This window comes from Ambystoma mexicanum, chromosome 14 (assembly GCF_040938575.1).
Source record: "Ambystoma mexicanum isolate Mex_15411 chromosome 14, UKY_AmexF1_1, whole genome shotgun sequence".
Taxonomy (NCBI): Eukaryota; Metazoa; Chordata; class Amphibia; order Caudata; family Ambystomatidae; genus Ambystoma; species Ambystoma mexicanum.
The window spans coordinates 317,089,029-317,109,769 of NC_090940.1; the positions used below are offsets into that span (position 1 = coordinate 317,089,029).

The 20,741-nt window shown below is 47.0% G+C and overlaps 1 protein-coding gene across 2 annotated transcripts in view; it reads left to right on the top strand.

Annotated features, from left to right (window-relative positions):
• Positions 1 to 20,741, top strand: part of TTC7B (tetratricopeptide repeat domain 7B) — a 2,178,739-nt gene that overhangs the window by 1,642,395 nt on the left and 515,603 nt on the right. The window lies entirely within an intron of this gene.

A 20,741-nucleotide genomic window follows, 5' to 3' on the forward strand; every position in this document is an offset into this window, starting at 1 on the left:
TGGAGGCCGCGGCTCATCACGTCAACACTTCGGCTCGGACCCTGATGCTGGAGTTGATACCTCTCGACAGGCGTGGTTGCATGCCACCAAATTTTCAAAGGAGGTGCAGGACAAGGTGTTGGACCTGCCGTTTGACGGTAAGGAACTTTTCCGTTCCACAACGGATGTGGAGCTGACTAAAACAACAGAACGGCACCCAGACAGTTAAGTCCTTGCCCTTCCTGGTTAAAACTCCTTTTAGAACCCAGAGACAGTTGTCGCAAAGCTGGCCTTCCTCTGGTTTCATAGGGTTTCTAGATCGGAAATCCCATAGAGTGGATACCCCTTTGGGTAATCACCACCAGATGCAGCAACAGACTCGGTTTTTCTCCTGCTCCTCAGCCCGCTTCTCAGGTTCAGGTGGTAACACCACTGAAAAGCATGCCAAATGAGGGTTCTCCGCGCTTGCACGAGACCCCGGTGGGAGGACGCATAGCGTCTCATTCGGAGGCATGGCAGACCCTCACCGAGGACAGGTGGATTTTGTCAGTCGCTTGCGTGGGCTTCCGCTTGCCCTTACCCCCTTCCCCACCCTTCAACCCTCCTTCCAGCAGTCGGGATCATCCTCCCTAAAAGCCGAGGTTCAGAAACTGCTGGACCTCAGAGCTGTGGAACCCGTTCCCCTTGGGGAGCGAGGGGAGGGCTTCTACTCCCGGCTGTTTACGGTGCCCAAACCCAACCAGGCAGGCCTGCGCACCATCCTAGACCTTTCCCAGTTCAATCTTTTCCTACCCCAGGAGAAATTCAAGATGATCACGCCCGGCCAGATACGGTCCTCCTTGCAGATGGGCAATTGGCGCAGCGTGGTGGACCTTCAGGATGCGTACATGCATATTCTGATCGGGAGTCCACACAGGAGATCTCTCCATTTCTCTGTGGGAGAGGAGCACTTCCAGTTTCAAGTGCTTCCTTTTGGCCTCAGCTCGGCGCCGCGTGTCTTCACGAAGATGTCGGTGATTGCGGCCTTTCTTCGTCTGCAGTGCATCCATATGTATCCGTATTTGGACGACTGGCTCTTACGCAGCCGTTGCCCGTTGAAAGCCGCGTGCAATCTTCAGTCTCTACTTCAGCTCCTGTTCCATCTTGGGCTGTCGGTGAACTGGCAGAAATCTTCCATGACGATCTCGAAGGACTTGATTTTCCTGTATTTTTGCTGGAACGCGATCGACTGCAGAGTGTACCTGACCGGGGACATAATGGCAAATCTGTCGGCCACGCGGCAGATGTTTGCGCAGTCGGAGAGCATGTCAGCCTGGTGGTTCCAGAGGCTTCTGGGCCTCATGGCCTCGTGTGTATTGGCTCTTCCTCTTGCTCGTCTCAAGATGAGGCAGACCCAGATGGCTCTTCGAAGTTCTTGGCGTCAGGCTGTGGATCCAGACTCCCAAGTTGATAATGATTCCGGATTCCATGAGAGCAGACCTGGAGTGGTGGTCGTCTCTCAGCAACCTGTCGGTGGGGGCAGGGTTTTTGGACCCAGCCCCTATGGTGACGGTCACGACGGACTCCTCCCTTCTAGGGTGGGGTGCGACGTTGGAACTTCTTCAGGTCTCGTATCTTTGGTCGCCTCAGGACAAGCTCCTCCACGTAAATCATCTGAAGCTTCTGGCGATTTTCCTAGCGCTCAAGGCGTTCAGAGCGATCATTGCCAACAAAGTGGTCCGTATCCGCATGGACAATGTGGTGTCAATGTATTACATCAACAAGCAAGGGGGCACAAAGTCTCCCCCCTCTTGTGAACCTGTCCGTCCAGATTTGGGAGTGGGCGATCCGTTATGGTGTCTGGCTAGTTGCAGTACACCTTCCGGGCTAGCTGAATGTCACGGCAGATGCCCTCAGTCGCTGGACGATGGTCAGCTACGAGTGGGAATTGAAGGCGGAGATCCTCTCAGGGATTTTCCTGTGTTGGGGCACTCCAGAAGTGGACCTCTTCACGACAGCAGCAAACAAGAAGCTTCCTCTGTATTCATCCAGAAACGGGCTGGGAACCTCCTCTCTGGGGGATGCTCTGGAGATTCCATGGCACAACATGAGGGCTTATGCTTTCCCGCCTCTGCCTCTGATTCACCTGACGATTTGCAAGCTGAGGAACCCGATGAACTGTTCTCTCCTGCTCATGGCCCCGTGGTGACCGGCCAGGTTTTGGTTCTCAGAACTTCAACACCTGTCGGTGTGTCCACCGATCGGGACTCGACGGTAACCTCATCTTCTTCACCAGGGGATCAACAGCTGTGGCACCCCTCCCCACAATCGTTCAACTTGGCGGCATGGTGCCTAAGTTCAAGTCTTTAAAACATCTCAACCTGTCTGCGGATAACACGCGCATTATTCAGGCAGCCAGGAAACCCTCGACTTGGTCTCAGTACAGGGGCAAATGGCTCAGGTTCTGTCATTGGTGTTTACACAAACAACTGGACCCAAGGGCAGCTACAATTGACAGGGTACTGTCCTTCGTATCCCACCTAGCAGAGTCGGGGGTTCACGTTCTGTCATCCAGAACTTATCTTTCGGCGGTATCCGCCTACCTATCTACGGACTAATGTTCTTACTCTGTCTAATCCATTGGTTAAGAGACATTTTGCAGGTTAGACACGCCTTTATCCCCCTGTTCGTAATCCTCACCCATCGTGGGATCTGAATGTGGTCCTTACGGCGTTGTGCCATAAACCTTTCGAACCAATGGCCACGGTGGACCTCAAGCACCTGTCGTGGAAGGTGCCCTTTTTGGTTGCCGTTACCTCAGCGAGGCGTGCAAGTGAGCTCCAGGCTTTGTCGGTGGAGCATCCCTTCTTGGTTTTTCACAAGGATAAAGTGGTCCTACGGACAAACCCTTCTTTCCTGCCGAAGGTGGTCTCTGATTTCCATCTGAATCAATCAATCTCCCTGCCGGTCTTCTTCCTGAACCCTGCTTCAAAAGCGGAAAGGGCTCTGCACTGCTTGGATGTCAGAAGGGCTCTTAAGTTCTATCTAGACAGAACTTCCGAATTTAGGAGCTCTTCTCAACTGTTAGTAACCTTTGGTAATCCACAAGGTAAGCAGGCATCTAACGCGACCATCTCCAGATGGATCGCTGCCTGTATTATGGAGTCTTACACTGTACAAGGGCTGCAGCCTCCTAAAGGTATTCATGCACACCTGGTGCGGGGCAAGGCAGCCACAGTTGCCTTTCAGAAATATGTCCCCTGGGAGACCATCGCAAAGGCGGCTACTTGGGCCTCCCCATCTGCTTTTTGTAAGCATTATTGCCTTGACCTGAGCTCCAGATCTGATGCTCAGTTTGGCCAGGCCATGCTGAAGAGCCTTTTTCAGTAAGGGGTTTTCCATCCACCCGTAGTTCCTGTTAGGAGTTCTTGGCAATCTCCCATAAGTATGGAGGAAAGGGGACGGGACATAGGAGTATGACCAGGTTACTCACCATAGTGACCACCTTACTCCTAGTCCATAGTCCCCTTTCCTTCATATGCCCACCCGCCGTCCCCTCTAATAAGGTTCCTCTGTTATTGCTTAAAGGTCTCTGACCTGGCGATAGAAAAGGACTGATGGGCAATGCACTTAGCGGAGCCAAGGTGTCAGGGTTACAGCTGCGTGCTGTGCCCAAGCGGAAAGAGAGGAAGGACTAAATATTTTGCAAAATTTTGATGGTTTTTCAAAGTGCTCCGGTCCCGTCCCACAGGACGCAGAGATGTCCCATAAGTATGGAGGAAAGGGGACTATGGACTAGGAGTAAGGTGGTCACTATGTTGAGTAAACTGGTTAAATCCTGAAAGCGGGGAGAGAGAGGGGGATTGTTTGGGAAATTAGGGTTTGGATTGTATCTGGGAAAGAAGCTTAAATTGAGGGTGGGTTATTTCTTCCTTCCTAAGGGACGTTCTGAGGGATGTTTTGAGGGAGGTTTCCTGGGGCAATACCTAATTGGATCCCCCATCCTCTTGGACCAGGGGAGTCCATACATACCCCAACATGGGTCTATTACCCTTGTATCTAGGGCTGATATGGGTGGCAGGGTCAGGTGAAGAGTTGGTTAGATACCCATTGGCTACCACCCAATTGTGTTGGATCAGAGGGTCTCCTCTGCCTCTCATTCTGCTTATTAGTGGGAGGAGTATGTTTAGGCCCCCCCCATTTCCAAGTCCAAAATGGGAGTATTTTTCCCCTCCGCCAGCTTTGCAGCAGCGGGTGTGTTAGACGGTTTGGGATTTTGGGGTTATTTTTGTTCTCAAATGGCTTTTGGACTTCATAGATCCAGGTGGCCTGTTCTGTCACCTAATCCAGGGTTCTGCGCTCATGGAAGTCCCTTACCAGTTGGGTCATTATGTATTTTGGGAGTGCATGGAAATAAGTATTAATGAACTCCCGGCTATATGTTGTGTGCACCCGTCTAGTGGTCTGGGCCCGCTTCATTTCTTGCACAAACTCTCTAGGTGCCTGTCTTCTCCATACTGCAGGTTGTAGGCCGCTTTGTGAGCCTCTGAGGGTTCCTGTGCACAGAGAAATGCTTTAAGATGGCCGCTTTATAGGTGGACCGTCTTTGGTGATCTTGATCCTCCAGTCCTGCAAAGAAGCTGGAGTATTCCGGGGAGAATGTCCATTTGACAAACTCCATGGAATTTTGATAATTTTAGATGCCAAATTACATTATCATCTGGTCATACAGTTCTAAATGCTCCCAGACTGAGTATTTGCCATTCTTATAATGTGGTGTCATAAAGCTCTTGATGGCTTTGATTTGCTGAATTGGTTCTTTTACAAGACCTCTATTCTGTTTGGCAGCCTTCTTTTTCCGCTGCACGCGACACCACTCGCCCTCTGACTCGGAGCTTCTACTATTGGTGGTCCTCTAGGTGCTCCGTGCCTCGATGACACTGGGAATCCCTCCCAGAGTGACGGGGCCTGGTCTCTTCTCCCCTGTGGTACTGTGGGCTCTCTGGGTCACTTCCCTTGGGCTTCCCTTTTTTCGCAAAGGTCACTCCCTTGGGCTTCCCTTTTTTCGCAAAGGAGAGTACTGATCTTCCTCATCCCTTCTTCCGGCTATGGTGGAGAATTCCCTCCAACTCCCTGAATGTGTGAAGGTTTTCAAAATATTCTTTTGCGGCCTGGACTCTGGTTCTTCTCTGTCTGCAAAGCGGACGTGGTGGTCCCTTTGTAACTTATGTTTCTGCCAGTGTAACTCCCTAATCTTGTCATCATAGGAGCCCTCCTGGTTAGAAGTATCTGCTAGGGTATTTCTAAATCTGGGTAGAGATGAATACCCATCAATGTCTGATGAGGACTGACCTTCCGGCTCAGTTGGACTAGGTCTGGTTGAGTCCAGCTGCCTCATGTTTCCCTGTTCTTGCAGACTGACAGGTATGAAGTTAGCAGCACCCTGTGCATATAATGTGGTGAATTGATTTTAAGTCCCTGGTAAGGAGGCCATCACTGTGATCGGGGGATGCCTTTCCATACCCTAACTGGTTGGGGTGCCTCAAAGCCTGCTTGTGTTTGGCCATCACCTTTTCCAATCGCTCTGATTTGTTCTTCTCTGCCCTGATCTCTTGGTGATATACAGAGGCCTGAGTTTTCAGCTCTGCTAGCAGGGCTTGAGTAGCTTACTCTGTTTGATGCCACTACTTGGTCACTGAGTCCCTTGTTCTCCTCACAAAGGCACTCATTTTCCTTCTGTGAGGCTTGTGTTGTCTCAGAATATTCAGACCTCTTCTTTTGCAGGAGAGTAATCTCCTCCCTTTGTGCATGTTTGGCCTGTGTTGCGTGCTCTAGGTCAAACTCTGCTTGCCTCACCTGTCCCATTCATTTTTCCTTTTCTATCCTCATGTCCGTCAGTTCCTGCGAACATAACCCGCTTTTCTCCATGTCCTTCCTTAACTGACACACTTCCTGACACAGGGGACTTTTCTTCTGACACAATTTAGTATTCTCTTTGCTGAGGTGTTCTCTCTGTCGTTTCAGAACATTCAGATTTTGGCACTCCTGATCGAATTCCACCTGGGAATTGACCTCCCTAATTATCAACTGACTATTCTCATCTTTCAGTTGCTTAATCTGCATTTGAAATGCAGAAATGTCCTCTAAACAGGCTCTATTGTGCACAGCTTGCTCACTTAATTGTTGTTGCATCTTCCTCAGATTCTTAGCACCTTCTTGTTATTCCTCTCTCAGTGCAGAAAATTTAGCTGCATGCTCTAAATGTGCTCGCTGCTGTGCAACTAACTCCTCTTTTAGCTGCTGAATAATGTTTTCTAATTTCAACTCTGAATTTTGACTCTGTTGCGCTTTTTCCTCTAACTGTTTCTATTCTCTCTGTGCTTGGTCCAAAAGCTGAGATTGGTTCTGCACAGAGGCTATACTAAACTGGTATCTTTATTCCATGATCATGGAAGTACATATATGCTGTGAGCTGAGCCCTTCTAATTTGCTCATCTCTGGTGGTCTGTGTCATATAAAAGTCTGTCAGGGCCCGATGTAACAGCCCATTATCCTGCCACAAATCCACATTTACAGAGGTAACCTCCTGCATCATTCTAGATTGCCACATTTCATGCTCCTGTTCTACCCATTCACCCTTAATAAACAATTTGGATAGAAGGTCCTTCCTGGCCATATTGATTTCTACAGTGCTCATTATGAAATGTGTTCTAGACCTAATATGCTCTCTATGCAAGGGCAACATCTCAACCCTGTTCCTGCTTAGTTTCTACTTAAAATGACAATCAATGACTACTTCTATCTACACACACCGCCCTGAAAGCCAGGGTACAGGTCTGAATGGCACCTTCACAATGCAATACAACTTTCCATCCACTTAAATGCAACACACCGTCAATGAATAGTCTGCTGCTATTGCACTGTCAGAAGTGAAAATGCTATACCAATCCCGAATGAGCCCCCAGTTTTGTTGTGGTTTAGTACATGGTCTCACCCAAGTCAGGGAGATTCTTTCCCTACAATGTATGTGGTGCACAACAAAGCACTTGGTTTTGGATTAGTTCACTTTGGTAAAGTTTCCAACCCGTCTCGCAAACAAGCTCAACAAATAACCGGTGCAACAATGGACTAGGAACCAGGCCAGTGTGTATTAAGAATATATTTATTTATTTATTTATTTAACCAAATATTACTAATAGATTAACATCAGCCACCAATGCTGTGGCAACACAAGAACAAAATTACTTCCTTAAAGTACCAACACAGAGATATGCAGTCACAATTAATTCCTTTTAAATCACCCACCAATACAGATAAAGAACAATTAAAGACACACAGTGATTTCTGATTGATTTCATTCACAATGTTATGATACCTTTTCCCCCAGCACCCTTACCCTCCAAAGATCAATTAGACTTGACTCCTCTGAATGGAAGGCAGTGGCAGAGCGTGGGAACACAATGGGAAAATCGGTTTTGGGGTATTAATCAGAGAAACAATATAGGAGACAGGATGTCATAAATCTCCCCCGTCTCACCTGGTATCGCTTCATGCTCTGTTCCGGGGGAGGATTCCTCTTGTGGACGGATCGGGTCTTGTATAGGCTCGCTCGAGTCTCGTCTGGCTGCAGAGCGCGTTCAGAGTTCCGGGAAGGCCGCTGCTCCAGGATGTCCAGGAAAAAGGTAGCGGTCGCTAGGGATGAGGATTCCGGGAGCAGATTAGAGGGAAGGGGTGAAGGAAGGAAGAAGGAACCAGGAACTAGGAATAGTGGATTCGCTGAACAGCACACACACGTCAAGTCACTACCTAATTATAGCGTTGAGACGCGCGGGGCCGTGGCCAATTTATAGAACGTGACGTATGCGACGTGAAGGCTGGTGCGAGGTAAGTCGCTTGGCACAGCCATGTTGGGAGTAACAAAGAATACAAGCCCCGTCGCGATAAGGACCAGGAAGTCCAGAAGGGGCAAGTTCTATGGGTCATGACAGCATGCCTCCTCCGAAGACCTGTTCCACCAGGTTTGCCCGGGTGTATGAGATGGAATCTTCTAAGCAATCGAGGGGTATTTAAGTTAGAAACTGGTTCCCAGGTTCTCTTGCTAGGAGGATATCCCTTCCATTCAACCAGGTATTGAAGTCGGCCCCGTTTATACCTGGAATCGCATATTCTGGACACTTCATATTCCAGCTGATCGTCCACAACAACAGGACTTGGGTCTGCAGGATTTTCGGGTGGATTGGATGTAAGGTTTCAATAGGGAAGTGTGAAAGACTGGGTGTATTTTCTTCCAGGAATCAGGTAGCTTGAGTCGGAATGAGACAGGATTGATGATTTCCTTTATGGAAAATGGTCCATAGTACCGAGGGGCCAATTTGTTTGGCCGTAGATGTCGCAGTAATAGTTTCGAGGACAGCCAGACTTGATCACCAACAGAATAAGAAGGCGCTGGTCTTCTTTTGGAGTCCGCATAAAGCTTAGTGCGTGTTTGGGCCTCTTTCAATTGTTCCTTGGCTTCCTTGTGTATGTTGATGAGAGTCTGAATCCATGAGTCGAGAGTAGGTACTGGAGTGGGATGTGGAAGAACAGAAGGTAAAACGGACGGGTGAAAACCTTGACTGCAATAGAAAGGGCTGACCTTGAGTCCTGAGTGATCGGAATTGTTGTAGGCAAACTCGGCCAGGGGTATGAGGAAAGACCAGTCATCCTGAACCTTGGTGGCAAAACAACGAAGATATTGCTCCAGAGTTTGATTTACACGTACCGTGGCTCCGTTGGTTTGTTGGTGATAACCTGATGAGAGAGCGCGTTGGATCCCTAGAATACGACACAGATGTTTCCAGAATTGTGAGTCGTATTGAGGTCCTCTGTCCGATATGATCTTGGAAGGAAATCCATGAAGACGGAAAATATGTTCCAGGAAGATTCCAGCAAGTTCTGAGGAGGATGGTAGTTTATACAAAGGTGTAAAATGAGCCATATGAGTGAACAAGTCTATGGTTACCATGATGGTCGTGTATCCTCGGGAAGGTGGTAATTCCACAATGAAGTCTGTAGCAATAAACTCCCATGGTCTTGTTGGTAGCGATGGTTGCAGTAGAAGACCCGCCGGTCTCTTGTTATGTTTGTTTTGACTGCAGATAGCACAAGCCTTGACGTACTGTTGTACGTCGGTCTTCATTCGAGGCCACCAAAACTGTCTTTGTATAAGATGGAGGGTGTCAGTTATCCCACGATGACCGGAGTGAAGGGTATCATGGCAGAGGTTTGTTATCCTTTGTTGTAATTTCTGCGTAGGAATGACCAGTGCATTGTCCTTGAATAGATATTCTTCCTTAACTCTTAGATTCCATGGATTCGTCCTTGAAATATCCTTCCACAGGTCAGAGAACTGGGTTTGCAGTCGGATTTCTTCCAGGAGGTTGATTGCTTGAGCTACAAAGATAGTGTGTGGAAACATCTTAAGATAGGCCTTGTCCTCAGTGGCTACGTAGTCAGGACGTCGAGATAAGGCGTCAGCAATCATGTTTTGTGATCCGGGAACATGAGTGATTTGGTGTTTTGGTACTGGGCAAAGAAGTAGGCCCAGCGTGCCTGACGACTGTTCGTGGACTCCAACGACTGTACAATTTGGAGATTCCGATGGTCTGTGCGGACCTGAACTGGATATCTTGCACCAGAAGTAAGTGTTGCCATTCAGTGAAGGCTTGGCGGATGGCCAACAGTTCCTTCTCCAGGACGGAATAGTGTGTCTCGCTGGGAGTCGGGGTTCGTGAAAGGTAAGCAATGGGGTGTTCCAGTCCAACCTCAAGTTCCAGTTTCAAGACCGCTCCTATGGCGTAGTTAGAGGCATCCGTTTCCACTAGGAATGGGCGATTTATGTCGGCTGGGTCAGGATGGGGGCTTGCGTGAACTCTGTCTTCAATCGTTGGAATGCTTTATCTTGCGGCGTAGACCAGATAAAGGGGGTATCTTTCTTCAATAGAGCAACGATTGGCTGAACGATCTCGGAAAAGGTAGAAATAAACTTCCGGTAGAAGTTGCCGAGCCCCAGGAAGGATTGAACTTGTTTCACAGATGTCGGAGCGGGCCAAGCCAGTATGGCCTTTACCTTTGAAGGGTCCATACCAATTCCTTCTGGGCTAAGGATGAATCCTAGGTAGTGACAGAAGTAACGTGAAACAAGCATTTTTTGGGTTTAGCTAACAGTTTGTGTTCACAAAGTCGTTGTACTACTGCCTTTACATGTTCTTCATGTTTTAGAGGATCCTTGGAAAAAATCAATATGACTTCCAGATAGACAATGACGAAGAGGAACAACATATCAGAGAACACCCTATCCATAAAACGCTGAAAGACTGCGGGAGCATTGGCTAGTCCAAAGGGCATGACTAGGTATTCATAGTGACCAAAGGGTGTTCTAAAGGCTGTTTTTCATTCGTCTTCTTCCCGGACACGGATTAAGTGGTAGGCACCCCGGAGATCCAACTTCGTGAATTTTACGGCGCCTCTCGCAGCTTCCAGGATATCCGAGATCAGGGGCAGTGGGTACCGATCTTTGAGGGTGCATTGATTTAAGCCTCGATAATCGAGGCAAGGTCTGAGTTCCTTGGTATCCTTCTTGGGAACGAAGAACAACAAAGCACCCGCTGGAGATTTCAAGGGTTTTATGGTGCCGTTTTCAAGATTGGTGTCTAGGTATTCCCGAAGGGCCTTTTTCTCAGGTTCGGAAAGAATGGACAGTCTGCCGAAGGGAATTACTGCTGAGGGATCTGTATCGATAGCACAGTCGGGCCTGTGAGGGGGTAAGGCTTGGACTATGGCAGTAGAAAATACATCAGCATATCCCTGATAGGCCTCTGGAACTTGTATGATATTGGAAACCATGAGTGGTGTTTCTTGGTCTCTTGGTGGTTCTTTAGGAGTTATCGAGGAGGGATCCAGGGATAGACAGTGGGACATACAGAACTCTGAGCCCAGGAATAATGATCCTGCTGTCCAATTGATATACGGATTGTACTTTTGTAACCAGGGCATACCCAAAACCATGGGGTAATGGGCTGACTTAATGATGTCGAATGTAATCCGCTCTTGATGATGGTTTACGGAAAGTTGGATCTCTTTAGTCTGCAGGCTTATGGGTCCTGAAGAGAGGGGTCTTCCGTCAATTGCTTCCACCGGCTGCATGGTGTTTCTTGTCTCGTACGGAATATGATGACTAACAACCCAGTCTTGATCAATGAAAATTTCCATAGCTCCGCAGTCCACCAAGGCCAGAATGGAATAGGTCTTGTCTTTGGAGGGCGACAGGAAGGCCTGTAGTATCACCAAATTGTTTTGTCCAGGAGAGTTCAAGGATGGAATTGATGTGGAGCAAACATCTCTCTCCTGACACCTCGCTCCATCTAGGATCGGGAGCTGGTGTTTCCCGAACGCCGTGGAGGGGCTAGAGGGCATTCTCTAACAATGTGTTTATCCGAGGCACAATACATGCACAGGCCTGTGTGGATCCTTCTCATCCTTTCTTGAGGGGAAATAGGCCCACGGAAGGCTCCTATTTGCATGGGTTCCGGATCTATGTGAGGGGTTGGGGCAGAATCGGTTTTAACAGAGGTCTCAAGGGAATTCTTTTGAAAGGTTTTCTTGGTCTTTCTCCTTTCAGCCTTTCTTTCCTGGATTCGGAAGTCTATTTGCATGGCTAGATCCATAAGAGCCTGGAATGAACTAAGACAAGCCACCCTGGCTAATTCATCCTTAATGTCCTCGTTTAGACCCCTGCGATATAGAGTGAAACTTGCTTCTGAGGACCAATCCACTTCCTTGGCCAGTTGTTTGAATCTAGTAACGTACGTTAGCATATCCTGAGTACCCTGTCGGAAATCAAGTAACCGTTCCTGAGCACTAAAAACCTGTTTCCACTAGGAATGGGCGATTTATGTCGGCTGGGTCAGGATGGGGGCTTGCGTGAACTCTGTCTTCAATCGTTGGAATGCTTTATCTTGCGGCGTAGACCAGATAAAGGGGGTATCTTTCTTCAATAGAGCAACGATTGGCTGAACGATCTCGGAAAAGGTAGAAATAAACTTCCGGTAGAAGTTGCCGAGCCCCAGGAAGGATTGAACTTGTTTCACAGATGTCGGAGCTGGCCAAGCCAGTATGGCCTTTACCTTTGAAGGGTCCATACCAATTCCTTCTGGGCTAAGGATGAATCCTAGGTAGTGACAGAAGTAACGTGAAACAAGCATTTTTTGGGTTTAGCTAACAGTTTGTGTTCACAAAGTCGTTGTACTACTGCCTTTACATGTTCTTCATGTTTTAGAGGATCCTTGGAAAAAATCAATATGACTTCCAGATAGACAATGACGAAGAGGAACAACATATCAGAGAACACCCTATCCATAAAACGCTGAAAGACTGCGGGAGCATTGGCTAGTCCAAAGGGCATGACTAGGTATTCATAGTGACCAAAGGGTGTTCTAAAGGCTGTTTTTCATTCGTCTTCTTCCCGGACACGGATTAAGTGGTAGGCACCCCGGAGATCCAACTTCGTGAATTTTACGGCGCCTCTCACAGCTTCCAGGATATCCGAGATCAGGGGCAGTGGGTACCGATCTTTGAGGGTGCATTGATTTAAGCCTCGATAATCGAGGCAAGGTCTGAGTTCCTTGGTATCCTTCTTGGGAACGAAGAACAACAAAGCACCCGCTGGAGATTTCAAGGGTTTTATGGTGCCGTTTTCAAGATTGGTGTCTAGGTATTCCCGAAGGGCCTTTTTCTCAGGTTCGGAAAGAATGGACAGTCTGCCGAAGGGAATTACTGCTGAGGGATCTGTATCGATAGCACAGTCGGGCCTGTGAGGGGGTAAGGCTTGGACTATGGCAGTAGAAAATACATCAGCATATCCCTGATAGGCCTCTGGAACTTGTATGATATTGGAAACCATGAGTGGTGTTTCTTGGTCTCTTGGTGGTTCTTTAGGAGTTATCGAGGAGGGATCCAGGGATAGACAGTGGGACATACAGAACTCTGAGCCCAGGAATAATGATCCTGCTGTCCAATTGATATACGGATTGTACTTTTGTAACCAGGGCATACCCAAAACCATGGGGTAATGGGCTGACTTAATGATGTCGAATGTAATCCGCTCTTGATGATGGTTTACGGAAAGTTGGATCTCTTTAGTCTGCAGGCTTATGGGTCCTGAAGAGAGGGGTCTTCCGTCAATTGCTTCCACCGGCTGCATGGTGTTTCTTGTCTCGTACGGAATATGATGACTAACAACCCAGTCTTGATCAATGAAAATTTCCATAGCTCCGCAGTCCACCAAGGCCAGAATGGAATAGGTCTTGTCTTTGGAGGGCGACAGGAAGGCCTGTAGTATCACCAAATTGTTTTGTCCAGGAGAGTTCAAGGATGGAATTGATGTGGAGCAAACATCTCTCTCCTGACACCTCGCTCCATCTAGGATCGGGAGCTGGTGTTTCCCGAACGCCGTGGAGGGGCTAGAGGGCATTCTCTAACAATGTGTTTATCCGAGGCACAATACATGCACAGGCCTGTGTGGATCCTTCTCATCCTTTCTTGAGGGGAAATAGGCCCACGGAAGGCTCCTATTTGCATGGGTTCCGGATCTATGTGAGGGGTTGGGGCAGAATCGGTTTTAACAGAGGTCTCAAGGGAATTCTTTTGAAAGGTTTTCTTGGTCTTTCTCCTTTCAGCCTTTCTTTCCTGGATTCGGAAGTCTATTTGCATGGCTAGATCCATAAGAGCCTGGAATGAACTAAGACAAGCCACCCTGGCTAATTCATCCTTAATGTCCTCGTTTAGACCCCTGCGATATAGAGTGAAACTTGCTTCTGAGGACCAATCCACTTCCTTGGCCAGTTGTTTGAATCTAGTAACGTACGTTAGCATATCCTGAGTACCCTGTCGGAAATCAAGTAACCGTTCCTGAGCACTAAAAACCTGTTCTGGGCGGTCGAACATAGTCTTGAGTGCCTGAATGAATCCATCATAATCATCCAGGAGGGCATCTCCTGAGTTGACTAAGGGAGTGGCCCAGGTCAACGCGTTCCCTGTGAGGTGCGAGATTATGAAGCCCACCTTTGCCCTAGAAGTTGAAAAATAATAGGGCTTAAAAGTAAAATGCACCAAGCAGGAATCCAGGAATCCACGTAAGGATTTTGCCCAGCCATCATATTTGTCTACCACTCCACCCAGTAACACACTGTCCTTGTTAGCGGGGTCGCGAGACAAAACAGGCTGCCTTAACGCAGCATTCTCAACTTTTAAGTTCTGTACTTAAGTTGTGAGCTCTTGCATGCCACGCATAAGGTCCTGGACTGCTTTCTCCATAGCAGTATCAGTGTCGGTCGTTTGGCGTCTCAAACTGTCGTAAATCTGCCCCCGTCTCACCTGGGATCGCTTCTTGCTCTGTTCCGCGGGAGGATTCCTCTTGTGAATGGATCTGGTCTTGTATAGGCTCGCTCGAGTCTCGTCCGGCTGCAGAGCGCGTTCAGAGTTCCGGGAAGGCCGCTGTTCCAGGATGTCCAGGAAAAAGGTAGCGGTCGCTAGAGATGAGGATTCCGGGAGCAGATTAGAGGGAAGGGGTGAAGGAAGGAAGGAAGAAGGTACCAGGAACTAGGAATAGTGGATTTGCCGAACAGCACACACACGTCAAGTCATTACCTAATGATAGCGTTGAGACGCGCTGGTCCGTGGCCAATTTATAGAATGTGCCATGTGCGACGTGAAGGCTGGTGCGAGGTAAGTCGCTTGGCACGGCCATGTTGGGAGTAAAAAAGAATACAAGCCCCATCGCGATAAGGACCAGGAATTCCAGAAGGGCAAGTTCTATGGGTCATGACACAGGAAAGCAATGGGAAAATAGTTTTGCTACACCTAACTAGAACATGTAGGGCTTTGGTATTTTGGTCACAGCACAGTGGGAAAATCGGTTTATGGATTACTAGCACAGATGCGAGGGGAATGAAAGAAATGCAAATGGGAAATTTGTTTTGCCACACCTAAAAAGAACAGGTGGGGCTTTGGGGTTATGGTCAGAGCCCAATGGGTACAAAGGGGCCATTTCATTTTGCACCTTGCCTATGCAAAGACACTACTAGGCTTCCCACTTCTGATTTAAAATGAAGAGGATCAATGGGGAATTTCACTTTTACACCCTGTGTGCACACGTGGAAATAAGGCTCTGGGGTTAATTCTTTTGGCAAATCTTTGTCTATACCGGCTCAAAACACAATGGGAAAAGATTGTTGGTTTTGAATGCCAACAATACCCATCCTGTGATCACTATAGGGGAATACATTGATTTACTTTGATTAAATATGCTAGGGATCTACACAGACACACATGGTATTTTCTATGGGCAAATAACTAAAACAATACTGGAAAAATATAGGGCATACACAATCTATGGCTTTGGGGTGGTCCTTCTTGGCATCCGTGAACAGCAGAGCACCGCTGGGACAGCAAGGGGGTCAGTCAAGGATCTCCTCTGAATTCTCCAAAGGATCCCAATCAGCTTCTAGGTTAACTGGTTCCTGTTTACAATGCAAGCTTTAGGCCTCTCTGCTGGGATGTTGTACCAGATTTTAGCCGCAAGTCACCTCTCGGAATTGTTGGTAGAAGTCAAGTTCTGATGCAAACTCACTTATTTATAGGGCCAATGACATCCCAAACTTGTCATGAATCTTGCCAAAGTGATTGATTATCATTACCCACCTCCCACCTGTGTGTTGATCGGACAAGGGGATGGGGAAGTGATTTGGGAGAAATGTGGGAGGAGAAAGCTTCATCATCCCACATTGACATGTGGGCTCGGCATGCTTAGAGCTCACAAAATGTCTCAACATGGCAAGTACCCTATATTTTCAAATCTTTACACGTATGCATATATTTATGAGAACTACATTTTAATGTGAATCAGATAAGACTAGTCTGAAATCTGCACGCCTGTCATGATCTCTGCTTCCAAAAGATCAGGACTTGCCCGACTCCCTTGGAAGCAGACCCATAACCCCGGTTCCGAGTGCCAGCCAGTCCCAATTGGGACCTTTTGGACCCTGTCCTGGCGCCAGTGGCACCAGGCTCATAAAGATGCCCAGTCCCAGCGCTGGAAGCGCCGGGCTCATAATGCTTGGGTGGACTTACCTGCAGCAGACCATGCTGCTTACTTACCTGCCCTTTGAACCCCTGATCCTCTTCTGTTTGGGACTACTTTTCCTGTTGGGTGGGGCAGGAGCCACTCCCTAGGTTCAGAACACTGGAACTCTTCTGGAAAGCAGGAACTCTTTTCTTACCTAGGCGTGGCTGTGGAAGGAGACACCTAAGCACTACAGGAGGCTATTTAAACCACACCCGATGGATGAATCTTGCTTTGTGTTATTCTGGATTCTCTGCAACAGAACGCTCATCGTGTCTTCTGCTTCTGATCCTGGGCCTAAAGGACCAAAGGCTTACCATCCTGGAATCCAGTCTTCAGCAGCACCTGTAAAGACAAAGAAAGAACAGGTTAGCACTACGGTCTTCAGTGGCAGCGCATCTCTTACCTGGTCCATCGGCTGTCACCAACGCCTCGCGCTGCATTCCGGCATCTGAAAGACAAAGGCTTACCTACTCTTCGCATGCTCCGGAGGCCTTCGGCGCTGCATCCCGCATCTGAAAGACAAAAGAAGGTGCGTTTAAAGACATTGGGCAACTTTATTACTCACGTGCCATTACTCCTTCCCACGCCGAATCCAGTGGGTATTCCAGCACCCTTCAGCTTCTCTAAAGCTCCGAACTTGTACCTGCAAGATAAAAGGGACAGTTAGTGCGCATCGTGAAGCAGGCTACAAGCGCTTACTTACGTGCTTCCAGGCGCTTCTATTCCTCACGCGGGTTCGATCCTCAACTCTCATCAGCCCGCAATCCGCCATCGCCGGAACCCTGCAAAACAAGAGATATCATTACAAAAGACTTTTAAGACATTTGAAGTGCCCAGAACTTACCGTTCGTGAAGTTAACGACGGACAGCAGTCCTCTGAGGTCAAGAGGCCTGCACCCTTATCCAGTGAAGAAACTGGTTACGGCACCCTGCCCCGAGGCAGATGGAGAGCTCGGCGTTCACTTACCTAAGACATCTTACTCTTCCAGTCAGACATACAGTGCACAGAGGTCCAGCCCAAAGAGCAAACCGTGTGTTACACATCACCTTTGAAGATACGGCATTCGCCCAGTCAAGACCGGCGCCTCTGCGGGAATCAGGTGAGCGTTACAACGCCCTTGCTATGCAGAGACATAGTTTTTCCTCATTTACACAGGAGCCATATCAGTGAAAAATATGCCATTTTACAGTCTTCATATTAATTATTACTGGCACGATCATACCAACTTTCACATCTCTCAGAATCAAGGGAAGGCCCAAATCACATTTTCATTAGTAACTTTAGTTATGTTTATCACACCAACATCGTTTTAGCTTGGTTACAAGGGGGTCACTCTCACCTTTAATAAAAGTCTGTCATGACCATTGTGACTTGTACGCTGCCTATGTTATGCGATAACATGTATTTCTCCCATTTTAATCAATTTGCAGTTTCAAAAGTCTCTTCCACTCCTGCTCCGACCTTTTTTTTAAGTTTAATTTCTCTTTTTACACATGTGACTAGCAGAACTTCGTTTGTGTTTGTTAGCTTACCCCTTCAAGGCATGTGATGTCCTGATAACAGCTCCTAATGGACACTTTATGGGCTTTGTGACCTCAAGGTCAATCCTGCTGCAAGAACAGAGATGGGCTTATCTGGTCTTCACTGCATTTTCGATATAAGCCATGTAATTCTTCCTTGTATTTTTAAGGAATGGTTCTGATTGATGATGACAACCAGGCCTGTCTTCAGGACAGCAGAGGGGAGGTCCTGGAGCTTAGTTTCATATTGGGAGAAATGACCTTCCATATACCTTGCCGCAAATCACCTTTAAAGTCGCACATAATTGTAATTTTACACAGCATCTTATAAAGCTTTCACAGTTTCCACATACATAAGTGTCCCTTCTAAATTGTCCTTTGTCTAAGGCGGTTATATGCAGAAACCATGTTAGTATTTTGAAAGTGTAGTGAGCATTTTGCTTAACATATTGTCAATTTGGATGAGCGAAAAACAAAAATGACGACATTTATTTCACATGCAATGCTCTGTTTCACTTTAGCTGCTTGGAGCACAATCTGGTATTCCATTGAAAATGCTGTTCACTGTGGTTTCTTTATATGTGTGAGTGCAGCTCTCTTTGTGCATTTATCAGCCACATGTCTTTCTTTTCCTTCCTGAAAGGCATTGCGCTTATCTTCACACTTTAATTTTAGGCCCACTTTCTTTCCTTTAGATTTAGGTTCAGGAGGCCTTTATGTCTGACATAATTTCTGTGCCGGCCTTACATTTCGGTGAGCATTCACAAATGACTCTGGCTTTATATTTCTGGCCTTCGGGGGCTAGATTTCACCCCACAATCTCCTTGCAAAGCATTCTGGAAATGGTTGGTTCCATAATAATGCTAATGTCTTTAGTCAACCAGTCTTTTTTTAATGTCATGATTGCCTGGAAGGATCGATATTGCAGGGAGTTTTTTAGCTCTAGCTTGTAGACTATATGAGCCAGGTTGGGTTTGCACCAACCGCTACAAATGAGCTACTTTTGAAGGTCATCTCCATTACACAAGCATCCCTATATGGCATCAACTCTGTGTTAGACAATGTATATAAAGGTGCATTTAGACACATCTAGAAGACATTTAAAGCATAAACGAATAAATATTAAGGACAAAAGGTGTTTTTCGGACCTCTTTGGGGATGAAACTGGACAGTCTTGTATTAAATGGTCTTTCGACTCGCAATACCTTCAGAGTCCTGAACTCCTTCTTTCCTAGTTGGTGAGAGGCCCTCTGGTTGCTCCAATTTGCATGGGTTCACAATCAGTGAAAGAATCCGAAAGGGTGGGCGCACCTGTTGTAGGTGATGGACAGGAAAAGGTTGAGCGTGGTTTATCAGGTTCTGCCTTTCGCTCCTGGAGCACCATGGTTATTAGGGACAATGCATTACTTTACCTTATTTCTAAGGTACAACCAAAGTGGCCTGGACGCATACGGGCGCCGACAAAACAGAGTGTTGGGAAAAATTATCTGAAAAGGTGTTTTAAGCTGTTTCTTGAAACACTCCAAGGATGGACAATTTCTTAGCTCAAGGTGCAAGGCATTCCATTTAATCGGGGCAGCCACCCAAAACGCCCCCATTTTTACCAGTTCAAGAGAAACTTTCAGGATTTGCAACATTTTTGCATTATTTTAGCGGCGCGCGCAAACTTAAGGTTCGTTTTGATAAAATAGGTAGATTTGGTACCCATGCGAATTTATCTTTCAAGTCATTTTTCAGACCTCATCTGAACAAGGCGAACTGGACACTTTCTGGCTAAACAGATTCGGTTGCAAGTTGTCGGAATTTAGACATATATGTCAATAAATCTGCAGATCCTTGGGTAATGCCTAGTAGGCTTTCTTGGGCCGTGTAAGACAGCCCGGATGATCAAACATTTCTTTCGGGGCTCCCACAAAACCCTGCATTTGATCAAGCAAGGGACTGTTCGTTGTCAAGATGTTGCCCAAGCTAATGCATTATTTTTCCTGTTGTAAACTAGAAAACCTACTTTACCATGATCATAGGGTAATAGTTCTGCTGGAAACTAAAGTAATCTGTGCAAGTGTCCAGGAATTCATGTAATTGCTTTGGGCTTCCCTCGCACTTCTGGAAGGGACAACAGGTCATAGCTGGCTCGACAGGCAAGGGCTCTCTGGCTGCCACAAGCTTGCGAAGCATGGTGTTCTCCACCTTCAGGTACTGAACTTCTGTCGATAAAGCTTGCACCAGTTCCTGGTTTTGAGAGGGGTCCATCTTTCCAGCTGTAGACTGGCATTGCAAACTATCATACGTCAGCCCTACCTTATGTGGCAGGTCAGAAGAAGGACACTGACTCCCAGAGGATATTTTTACCATGTGTTTATTAAAGAATAAAAAGAAGGCCAATCTTTTCCTATCACTACAGGGTGTTTTTACCTACTTTACTAAGGTGCTCGTCAGTCATGTGTAAATGTCCAAAAGAATCAGTCCGCTGTCCAAAGCTAACCTTACTGACCCTACCACTATTTGAATCAACTAAAGTCAGGAGAATTACTCTCTTCTCATGGTAGTTGTGTTTGTGCACTTATGTTCTCTTCTTTCCAGAGATCCGATTTAATATACAGTCATTAAATAGTATGTTGTTATTCTCTGTATTGGGTCCTTCAACTCCCTTAGGGGGTTGATTACCTTTTCCTCCTCTTTCTTTGGGTTCTTCATTGCTCTTGTTAGAATCCTTCTCCTTTTATTATTGGATTCTGAATGTACTTGTATTGGGTCCTTTTCTCTGGGGTTTTTGTTGTTTAAATGCTTATGACTCATCTTTTCACAAAAAGGTCCTTCTTGTATAAGGTTTATCATAAGCTACCATTCTGGTCTTTAGTTGTCAAATGTCTCTTTATTGTGCTTCACTCTCTGTCTCTTGGATATTGGGTGGTCTTCCCCTTTTCCCATGGTATAAGCACTCCAGTTCTATTTCTGTCACTCTTGGTGCTTTCTGTATTTCTGTTACACTTCATTCTGTTTACCCTTCCTCTCACGTTGTGCAATCTGCTCTGGGTTCCTCCAGTATGTCGGAACTCTGAACAGGCTGTAACGCTGTAGCGTTTCTGCCGGATCCTAA